Source organism: Trematomus bernacchii, unplaced genomic scaffold (assembly GCF_902827165.1).
Source record: "Trematomus bernacchii unplaced genomic scaffold, fTreBer1.1, whole genome shotgun sequence".
Classification (NCBI taxonomy): domain Eukaryota; kingdom Metazoa; phylum Chordata; class Actinopteri; order Perciformes; family Nototheniidae; genus Trematomus; species Trematomus bernacchii.
Window position 1 is genome coordinate 15,605,142 of NW_022987727.1, and position 22,637 is coordinate 15,627,778.

Below are 22,637 nucleotides of genomic sequence, written 5' to 3' on the forward strand. Positions count from 1 at the left end.
TCCGGAGACATGACGGAGCCACAGAGAGAGCGAATCACTCACCCTTTTCGCTGATATTAGAGCCAAAAGTAATAGCCTACTTTGGCTGATAACAGTTTAAGGGGAACCTGATCTAAAGGTTCAAAAGGGCTTTGCTTAGTGCGCGTAACACCAAAGCCAAATCCCACTGAGGCGCCAGTGCGCGTGACCCGCCAGTGTGCGTGACACAGGTCTGAGTCTCCGTACTCCTCGCATAAACGGCTGCTGCGCTCTGCGAGCACCTCTGTTCAAATCGCCGGGAATATACATTGCTCTGATGGAGAGCAACGTGTGTGCGCGCCTAGAACAGCAGCCGCCTGGCTGCGTTCAGAAGCTGCGCAGATCGTACTCCTCCCTGGCGATTGAGGTAGGCTGCCGTGGCCTGTTGGCTGGGCGAATCAACACATGTTTGATTGTACAGCAACGAGGCGAAGTGCTGGAATACTCCAGCACATTTTACCTCTGACGCACGGGGTCGGTGCGTGGGCGAATGAACCACCTCTGGAGACCCCTCCTGTGGGGGAGACCCCGGGGAATCCCCACGTGATCAGCTGACGTCATGCTGAGCAGCTGTATCACGGAGAGGGCTGTCACCACGCTGTGGGATGTGACACGCTGGATAGGGAGCTGTCAGTTTCTCCACTCGCTGCAGCGAGAACCGCGCTCTGCTGGCTGAGTTTTATTCCACTCGCAGATAAATGAATGTCTGGGGGGGAAGAGGACAGCTCTTCTTCAAATCCATTATGGAAACCAAGCTTTGACAGATGCGATACGAGATGTAACGTCTGTAAGGCGACTTCCTCCCTGGAACGAGCCAGCAATAGCAGGTCGTCCAGATAAAACCACACTCTCTCATCCCTCCTCTGTGTAGTGGCTCCAGCCTTCTATACACTTCGAAAAAATGCGAGGAGCCAGGGAACATCCGAACGGCAGACGATTGTCTGGTCTGATATTTCCCTGAAAAGAGAAACGCAGGAATTTCCTGAGTTTCGGGATGATGATAGGCTACATGGAAGTATATGTGCTTCCGGTTTATGGAAGTGAACCAGTCATCCTGGTGAACACATTCCAGCACCTGTTTGATCGTCAGCATGGGAATACTGACAGATCAAGGATGGGTCTCACTCCCCCGTTCTTTTCCGGGATTTTAGAAAATAACGTGAGTAAACACCCCTGATTTTCCTCCCTTGAAAAAATGCCTTTTTCAACAGGAGTTCCTGCAGCGCTGAATGGAGCGCAAGACACTGTTCCTGGGATGACAGGAGTCTTGTATCCCAAGGAACTGCAGGGTGTACCCTCTGCTGATCAGCCTGCTCATCCATCTGTCCATCAGACACACGCGCTACCACTCTGAGAAACACTCTGAGAGCGGGCGCACATGCTCGAGATGTGTTGTGGTCGTCATGGCGACGAGCCACGTCAGAGCCCTCGTCGCCGCAGCCATGTGAGGCAACCCAAGGTGGGCCTGGAGCAAAAGGGCTGTGAGGGAGCCTCCACACGCTGCGTTTCACTCCGGCTCTCATCATGAGGCGTGTACACGCTCAGGGGATGAGTGGAGGTGTGTGCCGTGACGTCCACATGAGGCGTCATAACTGCGCTCATGGGCTTATTACGTGTGTAGGAGACGTATCTCGGACAGAGGAATGCCGCAAGCTCTGCGGTTCATTAACCGATAGGTTAAAACCAGCAGGCTTCTGCAGCGAGCCCTGCTGTCTACTAATCAACAGATTGGTGGCAGCTGGCTTAATTAGCGAACTCTGCAGTTTATTAACCGATAGATTAAAAACTGCAGGCTTTTGCAACGAGCCCTGCTGCCTATAACCTATCGGTCAGTATACTAACCGATAGGTTATAGGCAGCTGGCTTACACAGAGTGGGGGGTGAGAAAACACTTGATACTGATGACTCAGACAAAAAGTTGGAAAATGAACTCTCCTTTTATTTTCCACACAACCCCAACACGCAGTGGCGGCCGGTGGTCTTTTTTTTTGGTGGGGCTCTTGACGTACCGCAAGTGACCTACCCGGGGGGTTTCCCCCCGAATTTTTTTTTCGAGAAATGACCCCTTAAATGATGACTTCTGGTGATGTTAGAGGGGGGGGAAAGGAGAAATCGAGGCTTAAAAATATGAGAAGACTGATCAATACCTCCATAATCTTCAGTGTGGAAAATATTATTTATCAACCTGAACATCTACTACTTTACCAGGAATTTGTGTTCTCAGAACTGGTCTGTTTTTTTCTTTCTTAAAACTGTTCATGTTTTATGAACCAACACCTTCACCAAGTAGCTTTACAGTGAACTGCATGTGAGATATAAAATTAATAGCATCTTTTCAGTAGCATTAATTATAAATATTTAAGTGGTTCAATACAAGTCACTACAGCATTTCAAACTGAACTGTGAATAAATGCAATTTAAAAAAAATAACCACAGCACAAAATGTCATAAATTGTGTTTTTTCTTTGTTTCTCTGAGGATTATTTACAAACAGGCTTATTTACATATATCAATAACTCAGAAATGAAAAAGCTACATCGTCTAACACGAACAACCAGTTAGCATAATGATAATATATGTGTTATGTACAATGTATCTGGCAAGGCTAGAGCAAGAAAGAACATAAAGTTTGCAAAAGGTTTAAATAACTTCAAGTATCTGTCTTCAGATTACGTGGAGGTTTTAGTCCGATGGGAAGCAGATTTTAAGCGACACCGAAGATAAACCAAAAATGTGGTGGAGCTGCAAACCGTGTAGTGTTGCTGGGACAGAACAGGAGCTATAAACCGTTGGAAAATACATCACAGACAATGCAACAAACGTGGAGACAGAACAATCACTTCTGTGATAAATGCCCACTTATTAATAAACTTCTAACAACCATGGGAAACCTCCTCTCTACATATAAAGTGATATCCAAGCATGGGAAACAAAAGACAGCATTTACCTGTTTGCATCCAGCTAGCCAAGCCTTTCTTGTGTACCAGCTACTTGTGAAGCCTCGTGTATAAATGTTGTCTTTTTCACGAGATTGCTGCGATATATTCAAATCGGGTTGGTCCGGTGCAAGGTCTTTAAGCAACAATTTATCTGCCAAACTTCTCCTTTCGAAAGGATTGGAGATTAGCTCTTGAACAGAATTAGGCGCGGACCGAGGTCCGGAGACTCCACCTGCACACGAAGCCATCCTCATCAACTACTGCGTCAACCGGATACGAGTCACTGTCCAAACTACTCACAGACTGCACTGGGCGCTGACATTGGCGCCCGGTGACCGTCATCTTTGACGACGCTAATTGGCTGAAATTATATTTTCGCGGCATAGTTTACACGTTACAGATAGCAACAGTCAGCTGCTGGTGGCTGCTGCTGCACTGGTTGAAGGCTCCTCTCTTAGCGCCCAGACGAGAGAAGGTGCATGGGCAAGGCCAGGCAGGAAACATGTGACTTATCAGTAACTTTAGACATCGTAACACAATTTTAAACGAGATTTTATTGTAGATTATACATTTTACTGATACCAATTATATAATATTTACCTTGTTCATTAAAAATAAAAATAAAAACATATATATTTTTTTAAACATATTTTTTTTTTTTATTTTAATTTTAATTATTATTTATTTTTATCAATATGGGAAGAGGTGGGGCGGCGCCCCTAGCGCCCCTATGGACCGGCCGCCACTGCCAACACGTCAAAAACGTCTCTGCTTCCTCGGAGGCTTTGGTGGAGCAGACCAAGAGCGGGAGTGCCTCACTCCCCGTTGACTCACCGCTGGAAGACCCCTTTGTCTCTGGGGTGGCGGGGAGAGCGGAGACGTGGGACGGAGCCCCTGCAGCCGCTGAAGGACCCTGACGCCGCGGCTATGGGCGTCTCTCCGCCTGCCGCTGTGGCCGGGTCGGACGCTGCGGCTGCTGCCCGGGGGGGCTGGAGCCAGCTGACGTGCTGGCGGATGTCGTCCGCCTGTTCTGCAGCCGACTTCATGGACTCCACCATGGCGTGGAACTGGGGTCCGAACAGCCCGTCCGGGCTGATTGGAGAGTCCAGAAGCACCTTCCTGGCCGTCTCCGTAAGTGACGCCTGCTGCAGCCAGAGGTGGCGCTGAATCTGCGTCACCCACGCGGCGATCCTCGCCTGGGAGACAGCGACGGACGCGCACAGTGTGAGCGCCATGCTGGCCGCCTTGCCGATCTCCTCCGCTTCATCAGCGGCCAAGGTGGTGGACCGCTCTACCAGCGTCACCACCGAGTTTGAGAGCAGCGCGATGTTGTTTGCCGCCGCCGCCGCCTGAAAGGCACACTGGTGCACCCGGTCGGCCTGGCGGGCGACATACTGGTCCCTGGGGGAGGCCAACGTAGGGCGCCGTCCGGCGATCACGTTGGCCTGTCTCACCCCAAAAAACGCCGTCAGGCTCGGCTCCAAAGAAGGGGTGGCTGGGAAACCAGCATCTGTGAACCCCTCCACCTTGGTGAGGGGAACAAATGTGGCCACCGGAGCCTTCAGGGTCCTCGGTTTCGCCGCCGCCCCCTCCTGGTACCTCCTGATGGCGGGGAAGCGTGGCCAGACCGGGTCACTCCTGACCGTCTGCACCCGCGAAAAAAGCACACCTCTCCTGAGCTGGGGGAATGGGGAGACCTCTGCAGGCGGCCGCCTTGCATATTGTTAAGGAATAATTCTTCTAGATATCTAACCTTTTACTCTGACATCTGTTATCTCCTTTAAGGAAAGGCCTTAGTGCCATATGTGTTGTTGTCACCAGGTTGTGACCGGTCAACTTGACTGGCACGAAGGGTAATTGTTGTGGGAACACCGAGGCACTTCTTTATCGGTGTTTGTGGGCTCTAGGATGTGAAATCCTTGAGGCCATGAGCGTCGGACGCAGGTGGCTCAGTGTTTAGTCTACTCCTTCAGAGATGTTGATTTCTCTCTGTGAACCAGTTAAAAGGTCTAACATAAAGAGAGGCTCTTCAGAATTGACGTGGCAACTCTACCGTGTAGTCAGAACCTCTGACTCTTTGATTTGTGATGTGAATCCTCCGGCCGAATACTCTGAATAAACCCATCAGTGTTTGACATCAAAGCTCTAACTCTCACCGTGTCTCCTTCCTGAGTCGGTGACTCCATGCATTACTACACAGAAGTTTCCTCCACACATATGATCTCCGGTAGTTCCCCCAGGATGCCACCTATCACCGGCAGCGCCGTGGTGACAGATAAGGGAATGCTCTGGTTTTTGGACAAAATTAACATGGGATCACTCCCGTCACCGGACGTACTTCGTCTCACTGGAATATTAACGGTCATAGTGAATATAAAATCGTCCCCATGTATCCGGCCAATGACGGGAGAGTTTTGAAAGAGACAAAACACTGTTCCATACATTTAAAAACACTTAAACAATTAAACAATGTTTACCCCAGGATTCAGGCATCTTCCCTGGCTTGTAAAGTGCAGTTATGCGCCTTGGAGGTATTGCACTATTTACAAAATGTATACCCAGGATTCTGGCCCCTTCCCTGGCTTGTAAAGTGCAGTTATGCGCCATGGAGGTATTCTGCTATTTTCAAAATGTAGCACTCTGTTTATTTCACACTTCAGCACCACGGACAGCGCTGAAGGGAAGTAGTGAGATGTGGGATGTTTTAGGAAGTCAAGCTGCTTACCAATAGTTAGCCCCGAGATCCCTCTCCGCATATAACATACAGCCACCGGCTGTATATGTTATGCATTTATACATATGGTATATATTTATATTTATACTGTGGTGAGTTAAACAACCTTACTCGGGTTTCTAAAATAGGGGGACGCATCGGGGGTCTCGGGGGGGTTCCCCGGGTCCGGTAAACAAGAGGTCTGGGGACTTAGATTATTTCACACTTCCAGGAGAGACAACAGGAAAATCACCTCTATTTGCCCGCTCACAGAGCCCCCAAGGGCGGACTAGAGACCTCCAGGATGGCTCCCTAACAGTGGGACTCTGTGCATTTCACAGCTCCAGCAGAGACCAGGGGAAAATCACCTCTTTTTGCCCGCTCACAGAGCACCGAAAGACGGACTAGAGACCTCCAGGATGGCTCCCTAACAGTGGGACTCTGTGCATTTCACAGCTCCAGCAGAGACCAGGGGAAAATCACCTCTTTTTGCCCGCTCACAGAGCACCGAAAGACGGACTAGAGACCTCCAGGATGGCTCCCTAACAGTGGGACTCTGTGCATTTCACAGCTCCAGCAGAGACCAGGGGAAAATCACCTCTCTCTGCCCGCTCAAAGAGCACCGAAAGACGGACTAGAGACCTCCAGGATGGCTCCCTAACAGTGGGACTCTGTGCATTTCACAGCTCCAGCAGAGACCAGGGGAAAATCACCTCTCTCTGCCCGCTCAAAGAGCACCGAAAGACGGACTAGAGACCTCCAGGATGGCTCCCTAACAGTGGGACTCTGTGCATTTCACAGCTCCAGCAGAGACCAGGGGAAAATCACCTCTTTTTGCCCGCTCACAGAGTACCGAAAGACGGACTAGAGACCTCCAGGATGGCTCCCTAACAGTGGGACTCTGTGCATTTCACAGCTCCAGCAGAGACCAGGGGAAAATCACCTCTCTCTGCCCGCTCACAGAGCCCCCAAGGACGGACTAGAGACCTCCAGGATGGCTCCCTAACAGTGGGACTCTGTGCATTTCACAGCTCCAGCAGAGACCAGGGGAAAATCACCTCTTTTTGCCCGCTCACAGAGCACCGAAAGACGGACTAGAGACCTCCAGGATGGCTCCCTAACAGTGGGACTCTGTGCATGTCACAGCTCCAGCAGAGACCAGGGGAAAATCACCTCTCTCTGCCCGCTCACAGAGCACCGAAAGACGGACTAGAGACCTCCAGGATGGCTCCCTAACAGTGGGACTCTGTGCATTTCACAGCTCCAGCAGAGACCAGGGGAAAATCACCTCTTTTTGCCCGCTCACAGAGCACCGAAAGACGGACTAGAGACCTCCAGGATGGCTCCCTAACAGTGGGACTCTGTGCATTTCACAGCTCCAGCAGAGACCAGGGGAAAATCACCTCTTTTTGCCCGCTCACAGAGCACCGAAAGACGGACTAGAGACCTCCAGGATGGCTCCCTAACAGTGGGACTCTGTGCATTTCACAGCTCCAGCAGAGACCAGGGGAAAATCACCTCTGTTTGCCCGCTCACAGAGCACCGAAAGACGGACTAGAGACCTCCAGGATGGCTCCCTAACAGTGGGACTCTGTGCATTTCACAGCTCCAGCAGAGACCAGGGGAAAATCACCTCTCTCTGCCCGCTCAAAGAGCACCGAAAGACGGACTAGAGACCTCCAGGATGGCTCCCTAACAGTGGGACTCTGTGCATTTCACAGCTCCAGCAGAGACCAGGGGAAGATCACCTCTCTCTGCCCGCTCAAAGAGCACCGAAAGACGGACTAGAGACCTCCAGGATGGCTCCCTAACAGTGGGACTCTGTGCATTTCACAGCTCCAGCAGAGACCAGGGGAAAATCACCTCTTTTTGCCCGCTCACAGAGTACCGAAAGACGGACTAGAGACCTCCAGGATGGCTCCCTAACAGTGGGACTCTGTGCATTTCACAGCTCCAGCAGAGACCAGGGGAAAATCACCTCTCTCTGCCCGCTCACAGAGCCCCCAAGAACGGACTAGAGACCTCCAGGATGGCTCCCTAACAGTGGGACTCTGTGCATTTCACAGCTCCAGCAGAGACCAGGGGAAAATCACCTGTTTTTGCCCGCTCACAGAGCACCGAAAGACGGACTAGAGACCTCCAGGATGGCTCCCTAACAGTGGGACTCTGTGCATGTCACAGCTCCAGCAGAGACCAGGGGAAAATCACCTCTCTCTGCCCGCTCACAGAGCACCGAAAGACGGACTAGAGACCTCCAGGATGGCTCCCTAACAGTGGGACTCTGTGCATGTCACAGCTCCAGCAGAGACCAGGGGAAAAGCACCTCTCTCTGCCCGCTCAAAGAGCACCGAAAGACGGACTAATTACCTCCAGCATGGGCCCCTAACAGTGGGACCTCCATAACCTTGCACACCCTGAGTCCCCGGGCCCCCACAGTTAAGCACTCCCCCACGGACTAAACACAGGTATTCACACCCACCAGAACCTCGTGCCCCTGGTGACCCTAAAGGGGGTGGATTTTGTGGTGCTTCTATGTCCGCCCATCAGCATCCATATTCGTCCTTCTTCACGGCACCACCCCCCGTTCTGTGGAGGGTATTCTCGTGCCCCTGGTGACCCTAAAGGGGGTGGATTTTGTGGTGCTTTTATGTCCGCCCATCAGCATCCAAATTCGGCCTTCTTATTGGCACAACCACCCCCCTTCTGGGCTGGAGGTTCAAACACTTTAACTTTTGTTCACCCTCCTCTGGCTTACACCTCCTCCGCCGACACTTGAGCGCTCATCACAGGGTTCAGCACCAAGGAGAGTGCCTCCCCGGTGCTGATGGAAAGTGGCACTTTATCTGCCCCTGGTAACCATCAAGGTTATTGTTTTGTTTTTTTTTGTTTTTTTATTTGAACAAAAACCACAGTACACACAGCCTAAAACATCAACTATTTACATGTTGCAGTAACAAAAATCACAGTACACACAGACTAAAACATCAACTATTTACACGTACTACTGCTGCTATAACAGTACTACTACATTTCTTAACCTACGTTGTGTAGCACCAGGCTGGGGGGTCTTGAGGCACAAAATAAGGCCCACTATAAGTACTTGGTGAGTGGGTACATTCTTCCATGATTTGCAACAGCCGTTTTTTTTCTGAGTGCACCCAAAAACTGGGTATACATTTTGTAAATAGTGCAATACCTACTCACAGACCCCCAAAGTACGGACTAATGACTTCCAGCGTGGCCCCCTAACAGTGGGACAGTTTATTTCACACCTCCAGGAGAGAGTCCGGGAAAATCACCTCTCTTTGCCCGCTCACAGAGCCCCGAAGGACGGACTAGAGACCTCCAGCACCATCCCTAACAGTGGGACTATAATAATAATAATAATTATATACATGGTATACATATTCACAATGTTTAGCGGGATTCAGGGGACCAAATTAGGCGTCTAATTTGTACGGTGCACCAGGGCAAACAGGTTGAGTCCACTGCCCCTGCCCCATCATCAGGAGTGTCAACCAGCCCCGGTCCCGACTTCATTGGCCTCTTTCCCTCCCGCTTCCGCTTCCGCTGCTGCTGCCGCTCCAATGACCCATCAGGTGAAGACGAAGAAGCAGTACTGTTATAGCAGCCCTCTTCGGAGGTCTCCCCATCTGACAGCGGTAGACATCCTTCTGATGATGATGCAGCTGCTGCCGCATCTGATGACGCCCTGAACATGGAGCGGATTCTCAATGCCTCCTTTATTCCTGGCGCATTCGCGTAGAACCGGTCCGCCGTGGTTACGTCGTGACACATAAACCTGGCGAGAATCGACCGGCTTTCTGGATCTTGGTGATGCTTGATATTGTCAGCCAGGGCAGTGCACAGGATTGTGAAGGTGACGGCTGTTTCTAGCCCAGCATCAGCCCATGCCCTCTTCAAGTGAGCGTTCAGGTTCTTGGAGGCCCGATTCCCCCTTGTGAAAAGGAAGAATTCATTCTGAGGACCCAGCAATGCCTCTTTAATCCCCATCCACCGCATGACCCAGCTAAACTCCTCTACTGTAAGCGCCAGCTGTGCTTCGCCATATGTCTTGGCCGTCTTGTGATCCTGCACATGGATGATGTAGCCCTCAGCAGTTCCCCTTATGGCTGCCTCTAAGACCTCACTGTTTTTCATGTTTGCGTACACGCCCGTACGGTGGCCATACAGGAGGCTCCAATGGAGGGTGAGATAGCCATAGAGAAGCTTCTGGGTGGTTGAGGTCGGCGTGCCGGCCATCAGGTCGAGGAGCTCCGGGATGCGCTTCTCAGCGGCCGCCATGGCGGCGAGAAGCTCCGCCTGGCTCGGCAGACGATCCAGTTTGTTCCTCTTCACCTTAAACTGATGTAGAGTGACTGCCTTATTCAAGTGTTTCATGTTGGCTTTCACCTCTCTCATTATGTGGGTCATATCAGACTGGGTGAGCCTGCACCCCCGGGGCTTTGACTCAGACATGTACCCCATGAACTGGTGCACATTCTTCAGGAAGAACTCTGATGTTGTGACTGCCCGGCCCGGCTTTACAATATACTCGCTCCAGCCACGGATCATCTTCATGTTTCTTAGGAACAGCCAGTCTGACAGGCGGTTAACACCATGGGCCATGTATACTATGAAGTTCTTTATCCGGCTGATCTTCGACACAACATTGTCTTTCTGTTTTACTGTCGGAGCGACACCCAAACAATGATCCAAGTATGTCTGAAGGTACGCCTCCATGCTTCTAGGCAACGTGATTTCACGCATGGTATTCCCCCGTCCATACCCAGTGGACCAGTAATTTGAGGGAGAGGGCAAGTCATTAGCCAGCTTAGAGGCACGGGTCTTCCGGCATACAGGGGTCTTGCTACCAGAGGCTACTGCAAACATGACAGTTTCCACCGGGCTCTTCACAGGGGTCTCGCTACCGGAGGCTACTGCAAACATGACCGTTTCCACCGGGCTCTTCACAGGGGTCTCGCTACCGGAGGCTACTGCAAACATGACAGTTTCCACCGGGCTCTTCACAGGGGTCTCGCTACCGGAGGCTACTGCAAACATGACAGTTTCCACCGGGCTCTTCACAGGGGTCTCGCTACCGGAGGCTACTGCAAACATGACAGTTTCCACCGGGCTCTTCACAGGGGTCTCGCTACCGGAGGCTACTGCAAACATGACAGTTTCCACCGGGCTCTTCACAGGGGTCTCGCTACCGGAGGCTACTGCAAACATGACAGTTTCCACCGGGCTCTTCACAGGGGTCTCGCTACCGGAGGCTACTGCAAACATGACAGTCTCCACCGGGCTCTTCACAGGGGTCTCGCTACCGGAGGCTACTGCAAACATGACAGTCTTCACCGGGCTCTTCACAGGGGTCTCGCTACCGGAGGCTACTGCAAACATGACAGTCTTCACCGGGCTCTTCATAGGGGTCTCGCTACCGGAGGAAACTGGTAATATGACAGTCTTCACTGGGCTCTTCACAGGGTTCTTGACCGGTCTCTTTCCACCGGAGGCTACTGCAAGCATGACAGTCTTCAATGGGCTCTTCACAGGGTTCTTTACCGGTCTCTTTCCACCGGAGGCTACTGCAAGTATGACAGTCTTCACTGGGCTCTTCACAGGGTTCTTTACCGGTCTCTTCCCACCGGAGGCTACTGCAAGCATGACAGTCTTCACCGGGCTCTTCACAGGGGTCTCGCTACCGGAGGTTACTGGGGACTGCATGACAGTCTTCACCGGGCTCTTCACAGGGGTCCCGCTACCGGAGGTTACTGGGGACTGCATGACAGTCTTCACCGGGCTCTTCACAGGGGTATTGCTGCCTGAGGCTACTGTGTTTATGCCGGAGGTACTTGGGATTGCCAGGCCCTTAAATCGTATACATTTGTCCTCTTCCTCAAGAACAGCAGCACTCTGCTTCCTGGGTTTTAGCTCCTTTTTCAGCCTGGAGCGCAGGGTCTTCACCTCATCATTGAGGGCATCCTTCTGAGCCCTCAATGCCACATTTTCCAGCATCACCTGCCTGCAGTCCTCGTTGTCACACTCGGTATGTGGGGAGAAGGGTGGAGGGTGCCCGGGGTATTCCTCCTCATTGTCTATATCCAATGATGTAGCCATTCCAATGATGGGGTTAGTCTCACGGAGGTCATGGAGCAACTGCAGTGCCACACTATGCTTCAGCCTTGCCATGACCTGCTGTGTCTCATGTCGGGACAACTCAGGGTGGTCATGTTTTACATGACGGTCCAGTCTCTTCCCAGCGTACGAACACCCAGCGATGGGACAGGGTTTGGTCCGAACATTTATCCTTCCACTGGCTATTTTCAGGAGGATTCCCCTCTCCTCCAAGTTCCGCACTGCATGCTTGTGCTTAAGGTGTTTGTTCAATGCCAGATAGAAGAGTCTGCACACCGGGCATTCAGATGACATCCTTACTGAAACACACATAATGAATTTGATCAAAATTATGTTATAGTTCTCCGTTTATATGCGTTAGCGTGATCGGTGGTTGCGACACTGGGTCCGATGCATCAATTCATGGTGCATGGACCAAGGGAGGTATTGGGTTACCACCGGGTCAGATGGTCCCACCTCCGCACCAACGCGGGGCTGGTGATGGCAATATTGGGTCCGATGCATCAATACATGGTGCCCCGTTTATATGCGTTAGCGTGATCGGTGGTTGCGACACTGGGTCCGATGCATCAATTCATGGTGCATGGACCAAGGGAGGTATTGGGTTACCACCGGGTCAGATGGTCCCACCTCCGCACCAACGCGGGGCTGGTGATGGCAACATTGGGTCCGATGCATCAATACATGGTGCCCCGACCATGAGGGTTTGGGGTACCCCGGAACCAGGCACCACCCCAGCAGGAAACGGGTTGTATGGTCAAAGGAGGAAAGAGTGATAGAACCGGGGTAAAGCAAAGAAAGTGTCCGACAATAGTGACTTGTGAGGCGGCCAGAGAGTCTGTCATATCTCGGTCCTATCCTCCAGGCAACGCTGTGGCCAAAACTGGGCTAAAAACAAAAAAAACAAAAAAAAATTTCATCCAGGGAAATTTGGGTGAAAATGAGAAAATTGTACCCCAAAATAGTGCCTCATGACCCCGCAAGAGTCCCCCGCGGACTCCCCTGACAATCTGACATGGGCAAAATCATCCAAGTCAACTTTTGTGAGAACCAGGGAAAATGGGGGGAAATGAGAAAATTGTACCCCAAAATAGTGCCTCATGACCCCGCAAGAGTCCCCCGCGGACTCCCCTGACAATCTGACATGGGCAAAATCGTCCAAGTCAACTTTTGTGAGAACCAGGGAAAATGGGGGAAAATGAGAAAATTGTACCCCAAAATAGTGCTTCAAAATCGGGTAGAGTCCCCTGTCGACTGCCCTTGCATTCCTCCATGGCTCAAAATGTCCAACTTAAAGTATTTGGAGAACCAGGAAAATGTAAAAATGATGCCCCAAAATAGTGCTTCAAAATCGGGTAGAGTCCCCTGTCGACTGCCCTTGCATTCCTCCATGGCTCAAAATGTCCAACTTAAAGTATTTGGAGAACCAGGAAAATGTAAAAATGATGCCCCAAAATAGTGCTTCAAAATCGGGTAGAGTCCCCTGTCGACTGCCCTTGCATTCCTCCATGGCTCAAAATGTCCAACTTAAAGTATTTGGAGAACCAGGAAAATGTAAAAATGATGCCCCAAAATAGTGCTTCAAAATCGGGTAGAGTCCCCTGTCGACTGCCCTTGCATTCCTCCATGGCTCAAAATGTCCAACTTAAAGTATTTGGAGAACCAGGAAAATGTAAAAATGATGCCCCAAAATAGTGCTTCAAAATCGGGTAGAGTCCCCTGTCGACTGCCCTTGCATTCCTCCATGGCTCAAAATGTCCAACTTAAAGTATTTGGAGAACCAGGGGAAATGGGTGAAAATGAGGAAATTGTATCCCAAAATAGTGCCTCAAAATCGGGTACAGTCACCTGCCAAGTGACCTGCATTCCTCCATGTCTCAAAATGTCGAACTTTAACTATTTGTGAGAACCAGGGGAAATGGGTGAAAATGAGGAAATTGTATCCCAAAATAGTGCCTCAAAATCGGGTACAGTCACCTGCCAAGTGACCTAGATTCCTCCATGTCGAACTTAAAGTATTCGGAGAACCAGGCTGGGGGGTCTTGAGGCACAAAATTAGGCCCACTCAGAGTGCTTGGTGAGCGGATACATTCTTCCATGATTTCCAACAGCCGTTTTTTTTTCTGAGTGCACCCAAAAACTGGGTTTCCGATTTCGTGCAGACGGTAGTCTGAAAAGTATGGATGAATCTTTTTGCCAGAGAAGTGGAAATGAAGCCCAGGGACTTTTTCCCCTTCTCCGTTGCACCAACCATCGGAGAAGGGGAAAAATCGTCCCGAAGCGCCAAACACCTGGCCCCTTCTCCCGTTGGCACTCTGTCATTTTTTTGACAATTTTTCAAAACTTCATTTTTGATTATTTTAAGATATAATTAAGCATTTTCTTCACTTTTTTTTGCTTTCCACGGGTGGGGGCGCCTGGCAGGCCGCCTATGAGCACCCAAATTCGGCCTGGATCATCCAGGATTTGTGGGCTAAGCTCCATAAACTGACTAAATCACCCAGAGAGGTCACCTTTCTAGCCCAAATATATATAATATAAATACATTTAAATAGTAAAAGGTGCACTTGTGCTCTGCATTACCCGGAATTTTATTTTCATAGCCCCATGATAGTGATTAAAAATCATTTTCATGGGAAAAAGTGTTAAAACGCCTGATTAAATTATATGCAGGACCCCAGTGAGCTCCAGACTATGTGCATTGTGTTAGGGAACCATATAAATGATAGAATAAATGCATTTAAATGCAAAAATAATGATTTAAAATCATTTTAGGGGGACAATTGTGGAGAGGAGCCTGAAAATGACTCTGCAGCACCCCGGATAACTACCACTTCATCTGGTTTAAATGTGGTGGTGATAGTGGCATTAACTAGTACCCAGTACTGCGAGAGAACCAGGCTACAGCACATGTCTTTTCAACCCAGGAAAGAGTGCTTGAAACGTGGGTAAAGGTGTGTCAAACAGTGGGGTAACATGTTTCAAATGACAGCACACTGCTGCTTGTTGGCAGGCTGACTCACTTCACTTGTCTCACACATACCCAGGGGGAAGAAAGAGGACACATTGGAGCACACATTGACCCAGCAGTAAGTGCTTGAAACGTGGGTAAAGGTGTGTTAAACTGTGGGGTAACCTGTTTCAAATGACAGCACACTGCTGCTTGTTGGCAGGCTGACTCAGTTCACTTGTCTCACACACACCCAGGGGGGTGAAAGAGGACACATTGACCCAGCAGTAAGTCCTCAAAACGTGGGTAAAGGTGTGTCAAACAGTGGGGTAACATGTTTCAAATGACAGCACACTGCTGCTTGTTGGCAGGCTGACTCACTTCACTTGTCTCACACATACCCAGGGGGAAGAAAGAGGACACATTGGAGCACACATTGACCCAGCAGTAAGTGCTTGAAACGTGGGTAAAGGTGTGTCAAACAGTGGGGTAACATGTTTCAAATGACAGCACACTGCTGCTTGTTGGCAGGCTGACTCAGTTCACTTGTCTCACACACACCCAGGGGGGGGGCGTTGGAGGACACATTGACCCAGCAGTAGGTGCTCAAAACGTGGGTAAAGGTGTGTTAAACAGTGGGGTAACATGTTTCAAATGACAGCACGGTGCTGCTTGTTGGCAGGCTGACTCAGTTCACTTGTCTCACACACACCCAGGGGGGGAAAGATAACACTTGTACCAAGGAATAAGTGTTTGAAAGGCGGGGAAAAGTTGTTTGAAATAGTATAATACCTCCAGGGCGCATAACTGCACTTTACAAGCCAGAAATAATGTTTAAATGGTCGGGGAAAGTATTTTTAAATGTCTGGAAGAGAGTTTTAGCCAGTCATTTTGCAGGATATCATTTAACATTGACGCTCTCCTGAAAATGCACAGAATATGTGCATTTGCAGGAGAGCGTCAATGTTAAATGATATCCTGCAAAATGACTGACTAAAACCCCGGAATAAGTGTTTGAAAGGCGGGGAAAAGTTGTTTAAAATAGGCTGATACCTCCAGGACGCATAACATGGGTAAAAAGTGTGTTAAAAGGTCGGGGAACATGTTTCAAATGACAGCAGACTGGTGGTTGTTAGCAGGCTGGCTCAGTTCACTTGTCTCACACACACCCAGGGGGGGAAAGAGGACACATTGACCCAGGAGAAAGTGCTCAAAACGTGGGTAAAAGTGTGTTGAAAAGTGGGGGGTACATGTTTCAAATGACAGCACACTGCTGCTTGTTGGCAGGCTGACTCACTTCACTTGTCTCACACACACACCCAGGGGGAAGAAAGAGGACACATTGGAGCACACATTGACCCAGCAGTAAGTGCTTGAAACGTGGGTAAAGGTGTGTTAAACTGTGGGGTAACATGTTTCAAATGACAGCACGGTGCTGCTTGTTGGCAGGCTGACTCACTTCACTTGTCTCACACACACCCAGGGGGAAGAAAGAGCACACATTGACCCAGCAGTAAGTCCTCAAAACGTGGGTAAAGGTGTGTCAAACAGTGGGGTAACATGTTTCAAATGACAGCATGGTGCTGCTTGTTGGCAGGCTGACTCACTTCACTTGTCTCACACACACCCAGGGGGAAGAAAGAGCACACATTGACCCAGCGGTAAGTCCTCAAAACGTGGGTAAAGGTGTGTCAAACAGTGGGGTAACATGTTTCAAATGACAGCACGGTGCTGCTTGTTGGCAGGCTGACTCACTTCACTTGTCTCACACACACCCAGGGGGAAGAAAGAGCACACATTGACCCAGCAGTAAGTCCTCAAAACGTGGGTAAAGGTGTGTCAAACAGTGGGGTAACATGTTTCAAATGACAGCACGGTGCTGCTTGTTGGCAGGCTGACTCACTTCACTTGTCTCACACACACCCAGGGGGGGGGAAAGATACACTTGTACCCAGGAATAAGTGTTTGAAAGGCGGGGAAAAGTTGTTTGAAATAGTATAATACCTCCAGGGCGCATAACTGCACTTTACAAGCCAGAAATAATGTTTAAATGGTCGGGGAAAGTATTTTTAAATGTCTGGAAGAGAGTTTTAGCCAGTCATTTTGCACGAAATCATTTAACATTGACGCTCTCCTGAAAATGCACAGAATATGTGCATTTTCAGGAGAGCGTCAATGTTAAATGATATCCTGCAAAATGACTGACTAAAACCCCGGAATAAGTGTTTGAAAGGCGGGGAAAAGTTGTTTAAAATAGTATGATATCTCCAGGGCGCATCACCAAAAATGTACAAGCCAGGGAAGATGCCTGAATCCCGGATACTTTAGGTCTGTCACTTAGGGTGACCGCACCACTCCGACGCTCCCGAGAGCGGACGTCCATTGTTTGTAAGGCACCTAATACGGATAAGGGAATGCTCTGGTTTTTGGACAAAATTAACATGGGATCACTCCCGTCACCGGACGTACTTCGTCTCACTGGAATAGTAACGGTCATAGTGAATATAAAATCGTCCCCATGTATCCGGCCAATGACGGGAGAGTTTTGAAAGAGACAAAACACTGTTCCATACATTTAAAAACACTTAAACAATTAAACAATGTTTACCCCAGGATTCAGGCCTCTTCCCTGGCTTGTAAAGTGCAGTTATGCGCCTTGGAGGTATTGCACTATTTACAAAATGTATACCCAGGATTCTGGCCCCTTCCCTGGCTTGTAAAGTGCAGTTATGCGCCCTGGAGATATTGCACTATTTACAAAATGTAGCACTCTGTTTATTTCACACCTCCAGGAGAGACCAGGGGGAAATCACCTCTCTCTGCCCGCTCACAGAGCCCCCAAGGACGGACTAGAGACCTCCAGCACCCCGGAGAGCTCCATTGTGAAATCTTGCTACTAATCCATAACTTTTGATAACAAGCTCTGTTCGGTTCAGGCTTTTTTTATACCCCCCCATTTCCACGTACCCCGCATCCAACGGTACTATCGCCGAGTCTCTAGGACCTCGGGGAGCGGAGTTACGGCAGAGGGTCAGATTCTGAAAATACGATTTGAGAAAACAGGGCTCTGATCAGGGCTAAAGTCTTGTTAGAAACTGCTGAATCTGTTTGAATCAATGAGGAGAGGAGAGGAGAGGAGCATTCCCCCGAAAAAGTGCAGAGAGAAGGCTGGAAATGACTCTCCAGGACCCCGGAGAGCGCCCAGGTGCTGAAGCGGGGCAGAAAGGCTCACAGCACGGCCTGGGACCTTCAGCAGGCCCCCCCCAGCTGCTGGGCATCGACATGGAGGTGGGCAGTCCGCCTTTCAGCACCCAAACTGGGCCCGGGGACCTACAACCCCTCTCTGACACCCAGCTATAGGAAGCCAATGTCCCTCCAAACTCTTTGCTTACGGCCATACCACCCTGTGCACGCCCGGTGGCGCATTTGTGTCAGAGGCAGCGAGATTGTTTGGTGGAGAACCGGGGAAAAAAGGGGATTACGGAGGAATCTTTGGAGGATTTTGTGCTGAGAACCCCCCTGAACAGCACAGCTGTCGGGGGGGACTATTCCTGAGAGAATATGAGGTCTGGGACCGAAGATATTACGAAGAGGAGCAACGTGATTTCTGGAATGCGGATATCACGCGTCAGGAATGAGGAAGTGAAAGTGACGGACAAAGAAGTGTTGGGAAACATTGAATCAGCGGTCAAAAATGAAAAGCGAGGCAGTGTTTCGCAAGAGAAAATGAAGGGGAAGACGGCTGTGGTGGAAAAAGTGGAAGAAAATGTAAAGGGAAAGGCTCCGAAGTCAAAAGAGGCTGCAATTCCCGCGAATCAGGGAACAGCTGTGACTGTGCGGCGGAAGAAGGGGCAATACAGAAGGAACAATGTTACACATGGAAAAAGTGGAGTTAGACGGAGGCAAAAGAAGTGTCGGTAATGGAAAAATGACGACGAAGACGCCTATGGAGGCAGAACTGGAAAAAAGCCACTTTCTTACCCATAAAACAGGGCTCTGATCAGGGCTAAAGTAATGTTATAAACTGGTGAATCTGTTTAAATGCAGGCACCTGCATTCACACCTCCAGGGCGGAGACCGGGAAAACCAACTCTCTTTGCCCGCTCACAGAGCCCCGAAGGACGGACTAGAGACCTCCAGCACCAGTCCCTAACAGTGGGACTCTGTTTATTTCACACCTCCAGGGCGGAGACCGGGAAAATCACCTCTCATTGCCCGCTCACAGAGCCCCGAAGGACGGACTAATTACCTCCAGCATGGGCCCCTAACAGTGGGACTCTGCACCTCCAGCAGAGACCAGGGGGAAATCACCTCTCTCTGCCCGCTCACAGAGCCCCAAGGACGGACTAATTACCTCCAGCATGGGCCCCTAACAGTGGGACTCTGCACCTCCAGCAGAGACCAGGGGGAAATCACCTCTCTCTGCCCCCTCACAGAGCCCCAAGGACGGACTAATTACCTCCAGCATGTCCCCATAACAGTGGGACTCTGTTTCTTTCACAGCTCCAGCAGAGACCAGGGGAAAATCACCTCTCTCTGCCCGCTCACAGAGCCCCAAGGACGGACTAATTACCTCCAGCATGTCCCCATAACAGTGGGACTCTGTTTCTTTCACAGCTCCAGCAGAGGCCAGGGGAAAATCACCTCTCTCTGCCCGCTCACAGAGCCCCAAGGACGGACTAATTACCTCCAGCATGGGCCCCTAACAGTGGGACTCTGCACCTCCAGCAGAGACCAGGGGGAAATCACCTCTCTCTGCCCCCTCACAGAGCCCCAAGGACGGACTAATTACCTCCAGCATGTCCCCATAACAGTGGGACTCTGTTTCTTTCACAGCTCCAGCAGAGACCAGGGGAAAATCACCTCTCTCTGCCCGCTCACAGAGCCCCAAGGACGGACTAATTACCTCCAGCATGTCCCCATAACAGTGGGACTCTGTTTCTTTCACAGCTCCAGCAGAGACCAGGGGAAAATCACCTCTCTCTGCCCGCTCACAGAGCCCCAAGGACGGACTAATTACCTCCAGCATGGGCCCCTAACAGTGGGACTCTGCACCTCCAGCAGAGACCAGGGGGAAATCACCTCTCTCTGCCCCCTCACAGAGCCCCAAGGACGGACTAATTACCTCTAGCATGTCCCCATAACAGTGGGACTCTGTTTCTTTCACAGCTCCAGCAGAGACCAGGGGAAAATCACCTCTCTCTGCCCGCTCACAGAACACCGAAGGACGGACTCGAGACCTCCAGCATGTCCCCATAACAGTGGGACTCTGGTTATTTCACACCTCCAGGAGAGACCAGGGGGAAATCACCTCTCTCTGCCCGCTCACAGACCCCCAAAGTACGGACTAGAGACCTCCAGCATGGCCCCCTAACAGTGGGACTCTGGTTATTTCACAGCTCCAGGAGAGACCAGGGGAAAATCACCTCTCTTTGCCCGCTCACAGACCCCCAAACGACGGACTAATGACCTTCAGCACCCCGGAGAGCTCCATTGTGAAATATTGCTACTAATCCATAACTTTTGATAACAAGCTCTGTTCGGTTCAGGCTTTTTCTCTACCCCCCATTTACACGTACCCCGCATCCAACGGTACCATCGCTGAATCTCTAGGACCTTGGGGAGCGGAGTTACGGCAGAGGGTCAGATTCTGAAAATACGATTTGAGATCAGGGCTCTGATCAGGGCTAAAGTAACATTATAAACTGGTGAATCTGTTTAAATGCAGGGAGCAGACTCACTGCTTTTAGCAGGGTCTCAGAGATCCAGAGAGCCAGGGTACAGCACATCGCTGTCTTACCCATAAAACAGGCCTCTGATCAGGGCTAAAGTAACATTATAAACTGGTGAATCTGTTTAAATGCAGGCAGCAGACTCACTGCTTTTAGCAGGGTCTCAGAGAGCCAGAGAGCCAGGGTACAGCACATCGCTGTCTTACCCATAAAACAGGGCTCTGATCAGGGCTAAAGTAACGTTATAAACTGGTGAATCTGTTTAAATGCAGGCAGCAGACTCACTGCTTTTAGCAGGGTCTCAGAGAGCCAGAGAGCCAGGGTACAGCACATCGCTGTCTTACCCATAAAACAGGGCTCTGATCAGGGCTAAAGTAACGTTATAAACTGGTGAATCTGTTTAAATGCAGGCAGCAGACTCACTGCTTTTAGCAGGGTCTCAGAGAGCCAGAGAGCCAGGGTACAGCACATCACTGTCTTACCCATAAAACAGGGCTCTGATCAGGGCTAAAGTAACATTATAAACTGGTGAATCTGTTTAAATGCAGGCAGCAGACTCACTGCTTTTAGCAGGGTCTCAGAGAGCCAGAGAGCCAGGGTACAGCACATCGCTGTCTTACCCATAAAACAGGGCTCTGATCAGGGCTAAAGTAATGTTATAAACTGGTGAATCTGTTTAAATTCAGGAGACCTCCAGCAGCAGTCCCTAACAGTGGGACTCTGGTTATTTCACACCTCCAGGGCGGAGACCGGGAAATGTACCTCTCTTTGCCCGCTCACAGAGCCCCGAAGGACGGACGAGAGACCTCCAGCAGCAGTCCCTAACAGTGGGACTCTGGTTATTTCACACCTCCAGGGCGGAGACCGGGAAATCCACCTCTCTTTGCCCACTCACAGAGCCCCGAAGGACGGACTAGAGACCTCCAGCAGCAGTCCCTAACAGTGGGACTCTGGTTATTTCACACCTCCAGGGCGGAGACCGGGAAATCCACCTATCTTTGCCCGCTCACAGAGCCCCGAAGGACGGACTCATGACCACCAGCATGTCCCCCTAACAGTGGCACCTCCATAACCTTGCACACCGTGAGTCCCCGGGCCCCCACAGTTAAGCACTCCCCCACGGACTAAACACAGGTATTCACACCCACCAGAACCTCGTGCCCCTGGTGACCCTACAAAGGGGGTGGTTTTTATGGTGCTTCTATGTCCGCCCATCAGCATCCATATTCGTCCTTCTTCACGGCACCACCCCCCCTTCTGTGGAGGGTATTCTCGTGCCCCTGGTGACCCTACAAGGGGGGTGGTTTTTATGGTGCTTCTATGTCCGCCCATCAGCATTCATATTCGTCCTTCTTCACGGCACCACCCCCCCTTCTGTGGAGGGTATTCTCGTGCCCCTGGTGACCCTAAAGGGGGTGGATTTTGTGGTGCTTTTATGTCCGCCCATCAGCATCCAAATTCGGCCTTCTTATTGGCACCACCACCCCCCTTCTGGGCTGGAGGTTCAAACACTTTAACTTTTGTTCACCCTCCTCTGGCTTACACCTCCTCCGCCAACACTTGAGCGCTCATCACAGGGTTCAGCACCAAGGAGAGTGCCTCCCCGGTGCTGATGGAAAGTGGCACTTTATCTGCCCTTGGTAACCATCAAGGTTATTGTTTTTTATTTTTTTTTATTTTATTTGAACAAAAACCACAGTACACACAGCCTAAAACATCAACTATTTACACGTTGCAGTAACAAAAATCACGGTACACACAGACTAAAACATCAACTATTTATACGTACTACTGCTGCTATAACAGTACTACTAAATTTCTTAACCTACGTTGTGTAGCACCAGGCTGGGGGGTCTTGAGGCACAAAATAAGGCCCACTCAGAGTGCTTGGTGAGCGGATACATTCTTCCATGATTTCCAAAAGCCACTTTTTTTCTGAGTGCACCCAAAAACTGGGTTTCCGATTTCGTGCAGACGGTAGTCTGAAAAATATGGATGAATCTTTTTGACAGATGAGGGAATGCTCTGGTTTTTGGACAAAATTAACATGGGATCACTCCCGTCACCGGACGTACTTCGTCTCACTGGAATATTAACGGTCATAGTCAATATAAAATCGTCCCTATGTATCCGGCCAATGACGG